The 16,952-nt window shown below is 49.7% G+C and overlaps 1 protein-coding gene across 1 annotated transcript in view; it reads left to right on the top strand.

Annotated features, from left to right (window-relative positions):
* Positions 1-1,609: 1,609 nt before the first annotated feature.
* Positions 1,610-16,952, top strand: part of KIF1A (kinesin family member 1A) — a 2,072,061-nt gene continuing 2,056,718 nt past the window's right edge. The window contains exon 1 of the mRNA XM_078667093.1: positions 1,610-1,729. The gene's annotated coding sequence lies outside the window, so the exon portion shown is untranslated. The remainder of the gene's footprint in view (positions 1,730-16,952) is intronic.

Below are 16,952 nucleotides of genomic sequence, written 5' to 3' on the forward strand. Positions count from 1 at the left end.
ATGCCACATCATTCCAATCAACATAATTTCACTCAATGCCACACACTTCCATGCCACACAGTTCACCTCTTCACATTTCAATTCCACATTACATAATTCAACAAAAAAAAACATAAATCAACACTACACAACACACCACATACATTCAATCCACACCACAGAATTCCACATCATGCCACAAAATTAAACAGCACCCCACATAATCAAACTCCACTACATACCACTCCACAAAATAAAATAGCATTCCACATAACTACACTCCATAACACACACTCCCACTCCACATAATTCAGTGCACTCAATACCACGTAATGAGTATCCACATAACACTTCAAAAAACCACTGCACACCACACAATTTCGCCGCACACAATTCCACAACAATTTTAATTCAGCCCAAATAATTCCACTCCAAACCAAAACACATGGGTAAAAGAGATTGTCATTTACAACACAAATAGCTCTAACTCTCACAAATGCGAGACCTATTGCATTGCAAATGCTTGTTATGAAATGCATTCTCACACTACAGCAGAAAATGTAATATACAAATGTAAGGAATAGGCAGAGTGGGGGCCCAGGGGGTACTGAAACCAGAAAAATAAACTAAGCATCAGTAACCAGTTAACAAAGGCATGTAAATATCCAAATGGTCTTTCAAGACTTGTGAACGACTCAGGTGTGCCGGAGAAAAGACTCCAGACACTGCCCAGCCGAGCCCACAGCAGCTCGAGCTTCAGCAGCCGGGATGAGACACACGAATGGGGGGGGGCTGAAGCCCTTTCAGCCCTATGGGCGTTGCACGCCTGCTTTACTGGCCTCATATATATGATTTTGTTGTTAACGTAGCGTCACAAAAAGTGACGCTCCGGTGGTGCAAGGGGCTTGTCTCCAAAGGTAGCAGGAGTGCCATCACTTTCCATCCGCAAGGAGGAGAGCTTTCTGCGGTCCTCAATTCTACTGTATGGCGGTGTTCACCTCCTCTTTCTCACCCTCCCCCGCAAGCACTCTGCCACATCTATCAGGTGTACTTTGTCCTCTCCATCTACTCTGACTATTCGCCACATACTTCTCTGTCCGTCTCTGGATGTGGCGCTGCTCCTCCTTTCTCTCCGTCCCCTCTGGTGTGTCGGTGACGGTGACACATTCTCGTCTGTTATTGGTGACTTGTTTACTCCGGTCTGGTGCTCTGCTCCTCTCACCCTCTGTCCGTCGATGCTTTTATCCTTTCATGTTCCTCGACCTCCGTGCCTCAGTTCATGGTGCTCTGCCTCTTTTCTCTCGGGTGAGCTCGTGTCCTTTCTGTCTAATATTCCAATATCCCTGTGGTCCTCCCCTTCCCCCCGCCTTCCTTTTCGAATGCTCTCCTCCCCGCTGCAGTAACGGATCTCTTCCTGGATCCGTGATGTCAGAGCCCCATCGTCGGCAACTCCCATCCTGCTCAGCAGAGCTACGAGCCTCTCCTCTCCCCGCACAAATACAAGAGACAGCTGTGGCAGAAAGGGCACCGAGCTCAGGGAGAAGGCTGTCCAGGACGCCAGAAAGAGCCAGCTTGTGGGGCAGAAAAACAGCCATCAAGCATCGTCCCTCCTTTAGATGCACACGCCAGCAGCAGCCATAGCTCGTACAAGGACACCCACAGTGCTCTTGTGCATACAGAGCATTCCAGCGTTCCCGATGAACTCCATGTCCAAGCCAGCCCTTGAAGGAAAAGCCTAACAGGAGCCGAGGTACCCCCAGCATCTCTGCATATTCTGTGCTTGGGCACTCAGCCACGCTGCGTGCTGTACCCAGAGCCGTAAGGCTGTCATCCTGGGAGGGGGTTGTCTGCTTAGTCGTGGAAGCGCAGCTTTTTTCTGCTAGATACCCAAAGGGTAGGCGAGCCACCAATCGAATGTGCTCAGCGTTTCTTACACCTGTGCCTGGGTCGAGCGCTCCCTGCTCCGTTTCCCTTCCTCCCTCCCTCCTCTCGTCGCCATCCCCACCCTATGGCTCAATTTCAGCTGTGAACAATGCCGGCATGGTTCTTTGTCTTTTGTGGCGACAGCTAATGTTACTGCCGAACACAACAAACTACAGGAGGGGGCACGTTTCCTACGTCTGCAGCCTTCTGGCCGGTAGCGGGCTCCAGGCTTTGTGAAGTGTAGGGTAGACATATAGACACAGGTGAGGAGGGGACACGCAAGTGATGGCCGCACACCTGTTTTTGTGCTTATTATAGTGGGCGGGCGCGGTGAGGGTCAGAGGCGCTGAAGAGAAAGTTGGTTATGGTTGTGATATTTTGGGGACAGCGTGTTATTGTTTCAGATGATCATTTACCGACTGTGCATTGCAGGGGCGTAACACAGGCCCACATGCAACCCCTGCGGCGCCGGGGGGCGTCCCAACCAACCCTCCAGGATATGCCCCATTCCAACAGGCAAAGGAATATTAGTCCGATGTGGGAGACTCCACATTCTGCGAGGTGGGAGCATCATTTTACGTTACGCCACCGGTGGATTGGTTTCAGTAAATTGAGGTTTCAGTTGTACCTTATGTTTTTAGCTTCAAGACAAACCAGTTAGCAGAACGACTCTATTTTCTTTTGCTTTATTGAAATTTATTTTTATCTGTTAAAAAATATTACAGCATAGTACAATCTTAGAGGTGCCATATGGACAATCCAGGCCTGAACACCCACCCGAGTTTCTATCTCCTCATCCTGCTCTCCCTTTTTCTGTGTCCAGATGCTTCCAAGATTTCTCTCACGACATTCTCTTTGAATGTTTTATGCACAGTCATTGCCTCTCTACGTCACTCTGCCCCTCCCTCTCGCGCTTTCTCTGTCACTTTGACTCTACCTCTCCCTCCTACCCTCTCTCCTTTCTTTATGTGCTCTTTATCCCTGCTCCTTCTGTTCTCTCTTTCGATGGACTTCCATGATCTCTATTTGACTAATGCAAGATTGGGGCGTTGAATTTTATAATGTTTTGTAACTGTATTTGTATAATGCTCGCGAGGCAAAGGCGGAGCATGCTTTAGGGGACTGCGAGGTTCGACAGGTGTTGAACTTCTGTGGGCTTATATGAAAAGCTCTTTCCTTCTCGTCTTTCAAAACACGAACCTGTTTTATTAAAATATACATGGAACATCCTTAAATGAATGATCCTAAAAAAACAAAGGAAATGAACAGCCCTCTGAAGCAGGATATTCGTCTACCACACCCCACAATAAATTACGTTTTTATAGTGCAGACGTCCAAGTGTCCCGGAAATCTTAATAGTATATGATGGAAGTGGGTGTGTATTGCCTCTCCCTCAGCCATCTTCCTATCCATCTTCCTTCTAATTTCCAGTATGATTTTTGAAGGGAATGAGGGACCTATAATCCCTATAATCAAAATGGAGTCATTGGATTCAGAGAAAGTTGGGTCCTTGATTAAGAGTGCCAACTCACGTGACCTTTAGAGGGACGTCCGTGGGAAAGGATGGGTAAATGTTAGGAGTGTTAGAAATGGGATTTCTGGTTGGCTAGGGCAAGCGCCTAAGCCAGGCAGAAACCACCACTCTAGTCAGGGCAAGGGAGTTACACGCTGAAGATAACCCCTGCTCTCCCCTTGGTAGCTTGGCACGAGCAGTCAGGCTTATTCCAGAGGCAATGTGTAATGCGTTTGTGCAACACACACACACATCAGCTACACACTAGGCACACCACAAAAGAAACTCCACACAAGGTTATATAAAATAGCCTTTGTATTACTCAAAAAACACATTAGAATGCAATCACATATATACAATGTGCCACCTGGCACTAGGTATTACTTTACAGGGATTATATACACCTACTGGGTCAATCGGGCCACCGTCATAACCATCAGACTCACAATTGGCAAAACCAACCAGTAACTACTGGTAACAGTGCACTTAGCACAAATGCATTAGGCAAATATCCTAATTAACTAACAGTGTACCAAATCATTAGCACAACTTAGTCACTACTGGTAGAGACTGTTTCTAACAGCACACATTATGCACATATCAGTGGCAATAAGGCACCAAAGTACCCACAGTACCTGCTGCGGTGTGCCTCACATTATCCCTTCTTGGGCATAAACAACCTAACATCACCTAGCACAGCACATTAGGTAAACCTTATTAGCAGTGGTGCAGTGCATCACTATCACTGCATACATGGGTACTCCGCATAACACATTATGCAAATACATCGGGGCACCAATGTACCATCATTACACATCATTAGTGCGTACTATTGGAACACTAGTAGGGTGTACATATGATCCCACATCAACAGCAGGAACCCATAGCACCCCTGCCACATGGGTACTGTCCCCAAATCAGTACACTCTTAAGCGGGGTCCCTGTCCTAGGCTCACCCCGTAATGCCACCTCAACGTAAAGTGAGGGTTCTTCCTACTGCGTGTCCCTTCGATCACAAGGTCCCCAAATTAGCCCCCCTAGATGCCAATGAATCCAAGACAACTTGCTCAATGTAAAGGGGGTGGGGATGCAACTCACCCATGTCTCCTTCAATGAATGCCCCCATGTTACAGCTGACTGCAATCTTGTGGCGCAGCTGTGTGAACCCACAGGCACCAAGAGTGTGCTTTGGAACCCTCCTCACCTGGGGTTGCCTTTGCAGGGAAATGTGCACACGCAGGCACCAACAGTGTGCCTTGTAAGCTTCTCCTCCCTCGCAGGGCCAATCGGGCCGGATTCTGGAGCTATCAGTGGCTCCTGATGCTGGCCTCTCTTCTCGGTTAACACCGGGAAACAGGGAGGATGGAGCAGTAGGGAGCGCGCGAGGCTCCGAACTTCCCTCAGCTAGCCCTATGGGCAGGGTGTATTGTAGGTAAAAGATAGGATATGTACCTTAAGTGTGTGACATGTCCTGGTAGTGACAGCCATTTTGGTTTCTCACTACTGTGGGGCTGCCCTCCCATAGGAATGCATTGGGGGTTCACTAATAAGTGTTTCAGTGGTAATTCCTGATATGAGAGGCGTAGCGTGGTCAAATTTGGTATATGTGGAATAGTGATAATAAATGCTACGCAATGGTGTGCGCAGATTTATTATACCTATCGCGGTTGTTTAATTTGTTATAGGGACCTGATAGATTGATTTCGAACGTGTATGAGATGGTGGATACTATTGAGGAATATATTTACTGAAGATTAAGTGGAATATAAGGTTGGTAGAATTTGGCTCATTAGGAATGATTGATTTTTTAAGTTTTGAGCAAATACATTGGGTGACGATTTCCTTGGAACTTGGTACTTTCCTTCCTTTTTCATGTCTGACACGGGCAGTGGCTAGGGGTGTATAACTTTTTCTAATAATTTTATTTCTGCACAGTTAAGTTAATTTTGTTTAAGTTAACATCTTAGCTATACTTAAATATGTTATTTGGGTTGCAGCCCTGAAGAAGTTGAATGCTATATTTAGCAAGACGAAACATGTGTTGGCTAATTTTGGAGCTGTTTTTCTTTGGATTACGAACTTGAACTTGTGAATAAACAAATTTGGTAGACTACATAAGACGAAGACGAATTGAGTGGACATTTGATAAAGACTATTGTGTGCTCGGAGGGGCCCTTTTGTATTGTTGTTTCCACCAAGTGGATTATATTGGGGTTGTGGTAACCAGCCTCGCATTTACCTCCTAGAGCACCATCTTGTACTATTATTATTGTTATTACTTTCCCAGAATTTGCTGAGCGCCCAGGGTTCATAACTGGTTACCAAGCATCTCATTAAACCACCACAAGGGCTTGTTTCCCTGCTGGGGGCCCTGTGTGCTGGCCTCATTGCACCCAGCTATGCCCCATGAATCTTAAGGACTTTTTCTGCTGGAGCTGTGGCTCCTAGCGCCTCATGAGCGCTTTTCTTTTGCTCCCAGGAGAGAGTAGCCTGTTTTCCTGCATCTGCAGTGCTGAGCTGCACATCCTGGAGAGGGAATCCCCGGCGTAGGGATTCCCCTGTGCTGCTTTATGAAGCGGAAGCCTACCCCGTAGTTTGCGCAACCGAGCGGGTGCTCGCCCCGCTTGATGCATATTTAAAATATGTTGATTTGTGGCGGGAGCCCACCCCGCATTGCCACTGTTTTGGTGTTCTTGCCGGTGGGTGCCCACCTCACATTTGGGATTATTCACCAGCGGTAGCCCACCCCGCAGTTTGCGCAGCCGAGCGGATGCCTACCCCGCTTGATGCATATTTAAAATAGTGGGTTCCCACCCCGCTTTGCTATTGATTTGCGGTGGGAGCCCACCCTGCATTGTCGCTGTTTTGGTGTTCTTGCAGGTGGGTGCCCCCGCATTTGGGATTATTCACCAGCGGGAGCCGACCCCGCATTTTTGTGTAGTTTGTAGGCAGGTGCCCACCCTACATTTCGCCACCGAGAAACGGCACTGCCGTGGCCCGGAAGTCAGACAGAGCATGCCTGGTTGTAAGGGGGCCCGGCGAAGGAAATGAGGCCAGAGCGTAAGGCAGGCAACTCTGTGCCTGATTCGAGGCGGGGCTCCCTGTGAGAGACTGGAGAGCCCCCCGTTTCCACTCTTAGGTTGTTGGGGTGATTTTAATTTTTTTTTCTAGAGCCCGAGAAGGGGGCTCCAACTACGAGCTACTGCCACCCCAGGAAGTCAGGAATCTGGCCTGGCTGTAGGCATGGCTCTTGCTGGGCACTGTGCATCAGCATTAGAAGAGGGGGAAGCCAGGCTGAGGTGCCACTTGGGTGTCGGCGGGGCTCCGTGTCCATGAGGAGCCCCGCGCCAAAGTACCCGGAGAGCAGCCAAGACGAGCCCTGAGAGGAGGGGCCCAACTGGAGCCACGAGGACTCCCGGTGGCCACGGGAACCAGGAGACGCATCCTGGGCTATTGGAGCCGACCAGAGGAGGACCCGCTCTCCAGCAACAAGACCAGAGGAGGCAGAGAGCCTCAGAGGAGAGCCCCGGGGAGTGGGACTCCGATTGGGCTGGGTCTGTGTCAGCCTCCTGCAACGTTGGGGCAGTGGGGCTCAAGAGGCACAGTGGGTGCTGATTTTGGAAGAAACTGGCTGCCCCGCGAGAGCGCAGGTAGCTACAGCAAAGAGGGCCTTTCTTTGGGGCACCAGGAAGGAGCCCGGTGATCGGGGCTCCTCAGACATTGTCGGTGCCAGTGTGCTTTGTGCTCGAGGGGTGCAGCAGTGCCCAGGGTGATGCCACAGCTGCCTCGCTAGACGGAGGGCAGCTGCAACGCTTGGGGCCATTTCTTTTTCTTGAGAATTCCCGGAGTGGGACTTGGGGGCATTTTGTGTTTGCAACAGGAAAGGGGTGAGAAGCACCCCAGCGCAGTGCACACTTTGCTTCAGCTGCATAGGTAGCAAAAGGGCCAGTTCGAAGGCCCCATAAGGAGCCCAAGCTTTCTGGACAAAGGGCCTTTGAGCCCCAGTATATGGCCAGATGGCCTGGAGTCATTGTAGATGGTGATTGCATCATTTTTGTAATGTGAGGTATATGTCAAATGTGACCTATGCGCCCTGATTTCTGCCCCTACATGTGATTAATGCTTAGGGGGTTATTGCATACTGTGTTTATGCTGGTGAGGCCTAGTGCGTAATGTGTTTATGCTAATGAGGTTTGGGCCTAATGTGATTTATTGCCTAATGTCATGCTATGATATTTTAAGATGGTGTCTAATGCTAATGTGATGATGCTTAGGCCATTGTGGTACCCGTAGTTACTGGTTGTGACCGTGCCCGATTGGCCTGGTCCTGTATATAATCCCCTGTGAATATTGCCTAGTGCCAGTTGGAATATAGTAAATGTGTGATTCGGTTTCTAATGTGTTTATGATAATACAAAGACTATTTTTTATATAACCTTGTGTGGAGTTCTTTTTGTGATGTGCCTAGTGTGTTGCTGCTGTGTGTGTGTGTGTGTGTGTTGTGCAAACGCTTTACACATTGCCTCTGGGATAAGCCTGACTGCTCATGTCAAGCTACCAAGGGGGTGAGCAGGGGTAATCTTCGGTGTGTAACTCCCTTGCCCTTATTAGAGTGGTGGTTTCTGCCTGGCTTTGGCATAACATTGGTTGTCAGCGGTGAGGAAAGGACTTGCGTTTGCGCAGTACCACAGCGACAACTGGTTGCACTGCAAACTCTGTATTTAGAGAATCACATGTTTGGGGATTATTTCTACTGATTGTTCTTCTCCTAAAAGTGTAATTTTTTGACTTGTGTTCTCCTGTTGAACTGTGGGTTGTGTATCTTGCTAAGATGGGGTTAACCTATAATGAGGATAACCTTTTGGAGTACCTCAGGAGGAGAGAGAAAATTACAGGGCGGGGATGCCAGTAGGTGGGGAGGACCCCATAGATAGGGAGTCCCTTGCTAGGTCCAGTGACTGGGGCAGTGCCCCATCTCTTTCCCTGTCCCCAGAAGAGTGGGTGGATAGGAGGAAAGAAAGGGAGAATCAGCTGGCATTTGAAAGGCTCAACGTGGAGCTAGTGCAGCTGAATGTGGAGGTGAAAAAGCTAGCTCTGGAGGGTGGGTTATCCCGAGTGTAGCTTGAGTTGTCTGGATTCACCAGTGAGGGTGGGGCCCAGTGCTGGCAGCAGAAGTGAGTCCAGTGTAGGAAGTCCCACTCCCAGAGCCCAGAAAACTGTACCTATTTCCCAGGAGTTGGTTGTCACACCTAAAGGGTATAAGTAGAGGTTCAGGGGCAGTAAGAAACTGTCTCACCAGTCTTTGGGGGCTTTTGTGGATGAGTGTTGTGATGCCCTGGAAGGTTGGGTGATGTGTAGCACAGCAAATTATTTTGAAGGGCTGTTCAATCTGGTTGTCAGAGAGTACATGTTCAGTAATTGTTTTCCGGGGTTGCGCCAACACCTGTTGGAGTGTGAGTTCTCTGATCCCAGGGAGCTTGCGCGGGAGGCATACATCTGGCTGTGTGCCCATGGGTCTGAAGAGGCATTGGGGAGTGATTCCAAAAGTAGTGGCTCGGGTATCTTCCGGTCCTGTGAGGTGGAAGAGGTTCAGTGTAGGTCAGCTAGGTCCCAGTATAGTGGTAGGGGTGTAAGGGCTCACGCCCTGTCTCAGTGGAGAAGGAGTGAGTATGGGACCTGGTGTCCCAAGGTATCCAAAACTCAGGGCCTGGTGTGTTCATTAAGGGAACACCAGGTCGGGGGCCTAGGCTGTATGTGTAGGCCATTTAAGGAGGATCTCCTAGTGTCAGGAGAACCAGGAGCATCTGTAAATGGTGCACCAGTGGTTCTGGTGTCTGGCGGTGCTGTTCCAGTTGGGAGGGTGCAGAAGTCCAGATTGAGGGGTGAGAGGGGGATGTGTTCCCCAGTGGGCGAACCAGTGGCCCAGAGACCAGCCAGAAGGGCTGAGTCTCCTAGAAGTGACCATGGCAACACCACTTCTGTCCTGGGGATCTTCGCGCACTGTCAGATGGACAGGGGTCGGGAGATCTGCGCCAGACAGATTGTCACACAACACATTAGTCATGTGTTACCCTCGGGGTGCTACTGTGTGAGTACCCAGAAGTCCTGGCGTGCCAGGCAATTGCTCAACTGCGGGGTTCAGCCCCAAGGTTGGGAGGCCAGGTTCAGGATCTCCCTGACCTGGAGGGAAGGACATCTGCAACCAGTGTTCTGACTCGTTTGGCTTCCAGGGGTACCACTCCAGTTGGGAGGGTGCAGCACTCTGGAAGGGGGTGCAGAGGGAAGGAGCCCTCGCCTCTGACCCTGGTGCAACCTGAGGGTTTAGACCCTGGATTGGGAGACTACCACTTCGTGATGAAGAGGAATCTCTGCCAAAGAGAACAGCTGAAGAAGACTGAGGAAAAGTGCTGCCTGCCATTGCTGTGTGTCTGGGGGCTGACCTGCAGTTGCTGTTTCTACTGAGGAGATATCTAAAGGACTGTGCTGTGTGCTGTGTCCCCTGCTTAAAGAGGAACTATGCTGTGTGCTTTGTTCTTCTGAAGACAAGAGTCTCCAAGGGCCTGAGTGAGCTGGCCTCCTGTTGGGACGTTTCAGCTGGTAGGCGAGTTGTGTTCTGAGGGTGCCTCTGCAAGGAGGAGGTTACGGAACCTCAGAAGAAGAGGTAGGGGGAGAAGATCCTTGCCCGTGACTTCTGGTCAGCCTGAGGGTGCGGACTCTAGGTTGGAGGATCAGTGGCAGTTTGGAACTGCACTGATGAGAGGGAGAATGGTTACTATGTGCCAGGGGTTACTGCCCCCTCTCTGTGGACTGGCAAGGACCAGTGACATCTGGGTGGCCTAGGGCCTGGTCCTGGCCATGGACAGCTAGGGAGTACCAGTGGGGTAGCCTAATTGGTCCTGAGAGCTTTGACAGAGGGAACCACGTGGGTTCAGAGTGGCATAGAGCTGGATGGTGTCCCTGCAGTTGCGGGCCTACATCCGTGTTCTATCGCATAAGGCAGGGTAGCCCATCAAGGTGGTGATTGGTCTACCCTGCGTTTTAGATGGAAATGGGTTGTGTTGGACTTGGCCCTTTTTACAGGATCATCCCTAAACTTTTTGCCTTTCTCCTAGCCTTTTTTCTGACATGGTGTTGGTGGTTTTAGGACTCTGGGCACTTTAGCACTACTGTCCAATGTAAAGTGTGTGTGCTCTCTGTGTTAAATATGGTAAGATTGGTCTACACCTGTTTGGCCTATTTAATTGACCTGTCAGTCCCTTGTAAAGTGGTATCTCATATACCCAGGGCTGATTAATTAAATGCTACTGGTGGACTTGCAGCGCTGATTGCGTCACTCACCAAAGTAGCCTTTCAAACCTATTCCAGGCCTCTGCCATTACAGAGCCTGTGCGTGTTACTGCCGCTGTGATGTGGCACCTAAAAAAATAAATAATAATAATTAAATCCGTATTTGTAAAGCGCAAACTACTCACCCTTACTGGTCTCAAGGCACTGGGGGTCGTCATGGAAATTAAGTGAGCTATTGCCCAGAGTCACATGGTGCTGAGCTGCCGCCGGAGATCGAACCCTGAACCCTGTGCTCCGAAGTCAGCTGCCCTGGCTGCTGCACCACACCTCTCCACCTAAAGTATGTGCCATGTCCGTGACCCCCTTTTACTGTATGTCAGTCACCCCTAAGGTAGGGCCCCTAGCTAGCCCTATGAGCAGGGTGCATTGTAGGTAAAAGATAGGACATGTACCTTAAGTGTGCAACATGTCCTGGTAGTGACAAACAGCCATTTTGATTTCTCACTACTGTGGGGCTGCCCTCCCATAGGAATACATTGGGGATTCCCTGATAAGTGTTTCAGTGGTAATTCCTGATATGAGAGGCGCAGCATGGTCAAGTTTGGTATATTTGGAATAGTGATAATAAATGCTATGCAATGGTGTGTGCAAATTTATTATAACTATTTTAGAAATGCCACTTTTAGAAGTTGGCATTTCTGTGTGTTATGTGTCTGCCTGCCTGATGTGAAGTACATATCTGGCTTTTGATTGACAGGGGCTGGGAGGTGTGTGTGGCTCCAGGAGGGGAGGGTGAGTCAGCGCTATTCTGAATATGACATCTGCATTCGAAGTAGGGGGAGGAGTAGTCCCCTGAATAGGATTGTGCCTGTCCTAGTGAATGCTGGCTCAGCCCCCTGTGGTGTGTCTGATCACCTAGCCCCCACCTGACAATGGGGAAGAGGAGCCTGGTAAACAGAGTGCTCCAATTTCCCCCTGAACCATTTTTTGATGGTTCCCCCAATCCCTGTACTGCAGACAAAGAGGAATGTTGAATATAAATATAGGGGCTGTGACCCCATGAGTTTGTGCTGTTCCTGGACTTGTTGGGGGCTTGCTGCTTCTGGGGCCCAGGAGGAACTGCCACAAGGGCTTGCCGTCCGACTGGAGTGCCTGGTGTGCTGGCCTTCCTGGGCCCAGCTATGAACCTTAAGGACTTTTTCTGCTGGAGCTGTGGCTCCTAGCGCCTGAGCACTTTCTTTTGCTCCCAGGAGAGAGGAGCCTGTTTTCCTACATCAGCTGCGCTGAGCTGCACATCCTGGGGAGGGAATCCCCAGCGTAGGGATTCCCCTGTACTGCTTTATAGAGCGGGAGCCCACCCCGCAGTTTGCGCAGCCAAGCGGGTGCTTACTAGGCCTGGGCGGTAAATTCCGTTCCACTCGCGGAATTTGGGTAAATTTGCGTTTCGCGGAGAAAGCAGAATTGTCAAAAATTACGTGATCCCCGGCTTCGTGGAATTTTTTGCTTGTTTGCATGTTCGCAAGATATTTCTCGCCGAGCATGCAAACAGCATTCGCGAACAGGAAAAAAGTATTGCGAACAGGCGGAACAAGCAATTACGCATGTTCGCTGAACTTTTGCGTGCTCGCAGAGATTTTTTACTATTTCGCGGAGGTTTGCGTAGCGTGACTACACACATTCCGCCCACCCCTATTGCCTACCCCACTTTATATTTATTTAAAATAGCAGGAGCCCTCCCCGCTTTGGTGTTGATTTGCGGCGGGAGCCCACCTCGCATTGCCGCTGTTTTGGTGTTCTTGCCGGCGGGTGCCCACCCCACATTTGGGATTATTCACCAGCGGGAGCCTACCCTGCATTTTTGTGTAGTTTGCAGACGAGTACCCATCCCACATTTCACCACAGAGAAACGACACCGCCGCGGCCCGGAAGTCGGGCAGAGCATGCCTGTGAGAGAAGGGAAAGCCCCCCCACGTCCACTTTGATGCTTTCGGGGGCGCTTTTCCCTTTTTTTTCCCTAGAGCCCGGGAATGGGGCTCCAACTATGAGCTACTGCCACCCCAGGAAGTCAGGCATCTGACCTGGCTGTGGGCATGGCTCTTGCTGGTAGGGCGCGTCAGCATCAGAAGAGGAGGAAGCCAGGCTGAGGTGCTGCCTGGTTGTGGGCAGGGCTCCATGTCCACGAGGAGCCCCACGTCGAATTAACCGGCGAGCAGCTAATACGAGTCCCGAGAGGAGTGGCCCGACCGGAGCCTCGAGGGCTCACAGTGCCCATGGGAACCAGGAGACGCCTCCCGGGCTACTGGAGCCGACTAGAGGACCCACTCTCCAGCAAGACCGGAGGAGGCAGAGAGCCTCGGAGCAGAGCCCCTGTGAGTGGGGCTCCGATTGGGCTGGGTCCGTGTCTGCCTCTTGCAACGTTGGGGCAGTGGGGCTCAAGAGGCACAGTGGGTGCTGATTTTGAAGAAACTAGGTGCCCTGCGGGAGCGTGGGCAGCTACAGCAAAGAGGGCATTTCTTTGGGGCACCAGGAAGGAGCCCGGTGATTGGGGCTTCTCAGACATTGTCGTGCCAGTGTCCTTTGTGCTCAAGGGGCATAGCAGTGCCCAGGGTGATGCCACAGCTGCCCCGTTGGAAGGAGGGAAGCTGCAATGCTTGGGGTCATTTCTTTTTCTTGAGAAGTCCTGAAGTGGGACTTGGGGGCATTTGTGTTTGTAACAGGAAAGAAGTGAGAAGCACCCCACGCCCCAGCGCAGTGCGCACTATGCTTCAGCTGCATAGGCAGCAAAAGGGGCAGTTGGAAGGCCCGATTAAGAGCCCTGACTTTCTGGACAAAGGGCCTTTGAGTCCCAGTATATGACCAGATGGCCTAGGGTCATTGTAGATGGTGATTGCATAGTGTGATTTATGTGAGGTATATGCCAAATGTGACCTATGCCCCCTAATTTCTGCCCCTACATGTGATTTATGCTTAGGGGGCTATTGCATACTGTGTTTATGCTGGTGAGGCCTAGTGCGTAATGTGTTTATGCTAATGAGGTTTGGGCCTAATGTGATTTATTGCCTAATGTCATGCTTTGATATTTTAGGATGGTGTCTAATGTTAATGTGATAATGCTTAGGTCATTACGGTACCAGTAGTTACTGGTTGTGTTTTGCATTTGCTTACCTGTTCTGATGGTTCTGACCATGACCCAATTGGCCTGGTCCTGTATATAATCCCCTGTGAATATTGCCTAGTGCCAGTTGGCACATGGTAAATGTGTGATTATGTTTCCAATGTGTTTATGACAATACAAAGGCTATTTTTTATATAACCTTGTGTGGAGTTCCTTTTGTGGTGTGCCTAGTGTGTTGCTGCTGTGTGTGTTGTGCAAACGCTTTACACATTGCCTCTGGGATAAGCCTGACTGCTCTTGCCAAGCTACCAAGGGGGTGAGCAGGGGTTATTTTCGGTGTGTAACTACCTTGCCCTGACTAGAGTGGTGGTTTCTGCCTGGCTTTGGCGCAAGCCTTAGCCAACCAGATATTTCATTTCTAACAGGGTCATAGCCCCAATAGTTATAACTTATATGTCTTTGTTTTTCCCTGGGCACAGGGCTCTGTGCCCGGTTCACACCAGTTCTGGGGCACTTAATATTTTTTTCATAGTGCACAAACACATACTTTGTCAGTGTAGGCCCTGGCCCCAGACACCACAGGGGGCGGAGCCAGCATTGTGGAAGGCAGGCACAATCCTATTCAGGTTCAGGTGCTACTCCTCAGACAGCCACATATCGCCAATAAACTTCCTGTTCATGTTCTCACATCATAGACAAATGTGGAACTCCACCTGACAGCTTACACACACTTTTTTTTAAAACATAAAGCTCTACATAGGTTGCGTCCCCAGGGCAGGCCATCAAGTAGACAAAGCTGCCCGGTTAGAGGGAAAAGCGGTGACAAGGCAGGGCTCGGCCTCAACTTCCTACACAGGGCACCCACCAAGGCATTCTATCCAATTGGCGTCTTAGTTGAGATAGAGGGAAAAGCAGACTTCAAGCAGGACCTCGCCATCAGTCATGACACCTTAGATGTGGCACAGCTGGAGACCAGTTCCGGCACCTTTATCACAGTTGATAGTCCGATAGACGTAAGTCCACAAAAAAGTCTCCTCAGCCTAGTTCAGCATCCTCAGGTTCACATGTGCCTCTTTCCAAGCATCAAAAGAAAAGACTGAAGAGTGTTATCTCTAGTTTTTCCCAGTGCTCGAGTAAGGCAAGATGGCGATCGGCTAGCAGCACCTTCGTGATGCTCCGCTGAGCATCCCCTCACGAAGACAAAATGAATTGGAATTAAACTCTAAATCTGTGGGGAAAGGCGTACAAATATGCAACAGCTTCCCCAAGCTAAACTTCAAGCCATTTGGCGGCATCAGTCAGGGGAGAAACACCCTCCCAGCTGCGAGGACGACACACTGGCTCAGGCATCCAGGATCAACTTTCCCCTGCGCAACGCACGGCCCGACGGAGATCAGAGAATCCAGCTGTCAGCGATGAAGTACGATGGAGCACAAAGGAGAAGCTGCCACCCAGTGTTGAACTGTGAATTCCGAAGCGCTTCCCCTGCAAATTGCAGAGAGGTTGGGGTCGACAGTGAGCGGCAAAACTGGCAGCAGGGTTCAGAGCATCAAGGAGTGCTGAGCAGAGACCCAAGTTCATCTCCTCTCAGTCAGTCAGTCAAGAGGTCTTTATTCGATTAGCATCATAAAAGACAAGTACATATAAAAAAAACAATTCATAGACTTTTACATATAAGATAATAAATACATTACATTTTAAAACCATGTTAAAAAAGTATTAAATTTTTAGACAATAATGAACGAGAAGACCCCTTGCTAGATAAAAACAATGCTACTTTAAAACTAATAGTCATAAAAGCTGTACAATGGGAGCTTCATTTGCCAAGGTTGCGAGTGAGGTTTGACCACGCCCAACTCACAAATTTTGCTACACCAATAGCGATAGGGGGGGAAGTATCAGTTTTAAGAATCCTAAACGCTGCAACAGCAGATCTGGGGCCTAGTAACCGACAAACTGGTAAAAGCCAAACTTTCCTGGGTAACAAATACTTGGGGCAGCAGAAAAAAAGATGTTCAATGTTCTCTACTGCTGTTACACAGAAGGGGCACTTATCACTACCACCAATTGTCCATGAGTGCGTGAGCCCCCGCACAGGTAACAAGCCTACTCGTAGTTGGTGGTACAGTTTACGATCGTTTGGCTTGGTGATTAAGTCCCAATAGGCTTCGTATTTAGGGACATCTTTTATGACCAAAAATTCCAGTGACATGGTAGGACCATCAACCATAGCGGATCTCCTCTCAGTGATCCAATGCCAGTAAATATCTTTAAGTGCCTTTTTTGAAGGAAAGGTCGCGCGTGCTGGATCAACCCATAGTGCCTCCAGGTTCAAATTTTTCAAGAGCATCCTGAGATGACAAAACCAGGGTACCCTGTGAGACCCTTCAAGACCTCTCACATCATCGATGGCCTCAGCGAACAGGGATAATTCCGGTGTGGTCCACAGACGACGCCAGAACGCCAGTGGTCTGTACCGTACGTCATCCTCTAAGGATTTGACAGCTAGATCTAGCTGCAGAGGTAAGCAGGGTGTTGATTGTGGGAGGCCAGTTGCCATTCTCAGGAACCTATTCTGAGCCACCCTCAAAGAGGATAAATCACTATACCCCCACAGTTCGGCACCGTAGATAGTTGCAGGAATTACCTTAGAACCATAAATTTTAACCAACGGTGCCATGGGTTTGGTGAGAGATTTTGTATACTCCTTCAGTAAGGCTCCCCCAAGTTGCGCATGTTTCAGGGTCATAAGATCCAGTTGAGGTTTCCAGCTCAAATTCTCACTTAATGTGACACCCAAGTATGTGAAAACCTCCGTTTGATCCAAAATGGCTCCGCTCATCGACACCTTGGCCTTCACAGCCTTGGGGCCTCGCAGAACCATAAATTTGGTCTTATTAACATTCACCTCTAACTCGTGCTCGCTGCAAAAACACTCAAAACTGGCCAGGGCGGACTGTAGGCCCTGCCTCGTTTTAGAAATAATAAGAGTGTCGTCCGCGAACATGAGGAGGGGAATTTTCCTTCCAGCAAGGGTGGGCGCATCCGTAGGATAGTTCGAAAAATACTTGGTCACCCCATTAATAAACAAGGAAAAAAGGGTGGGGGCCAACACACACCCTTGTCTAACCCCCT

The sequence above is a fragment of the Lissotriton helveticus genome, chromosome 11, assembly GCF_964261635.1.
Source record: "Lissotriton helveticus chromosome 11, aLisHel1.1, whole genome shotgun sequence".
NCBI lineage: Eukaryota > Metazoa > Chordata > Amphibia > Caudata > Salamandridae > Lissotriton > Lissotriton helveticus.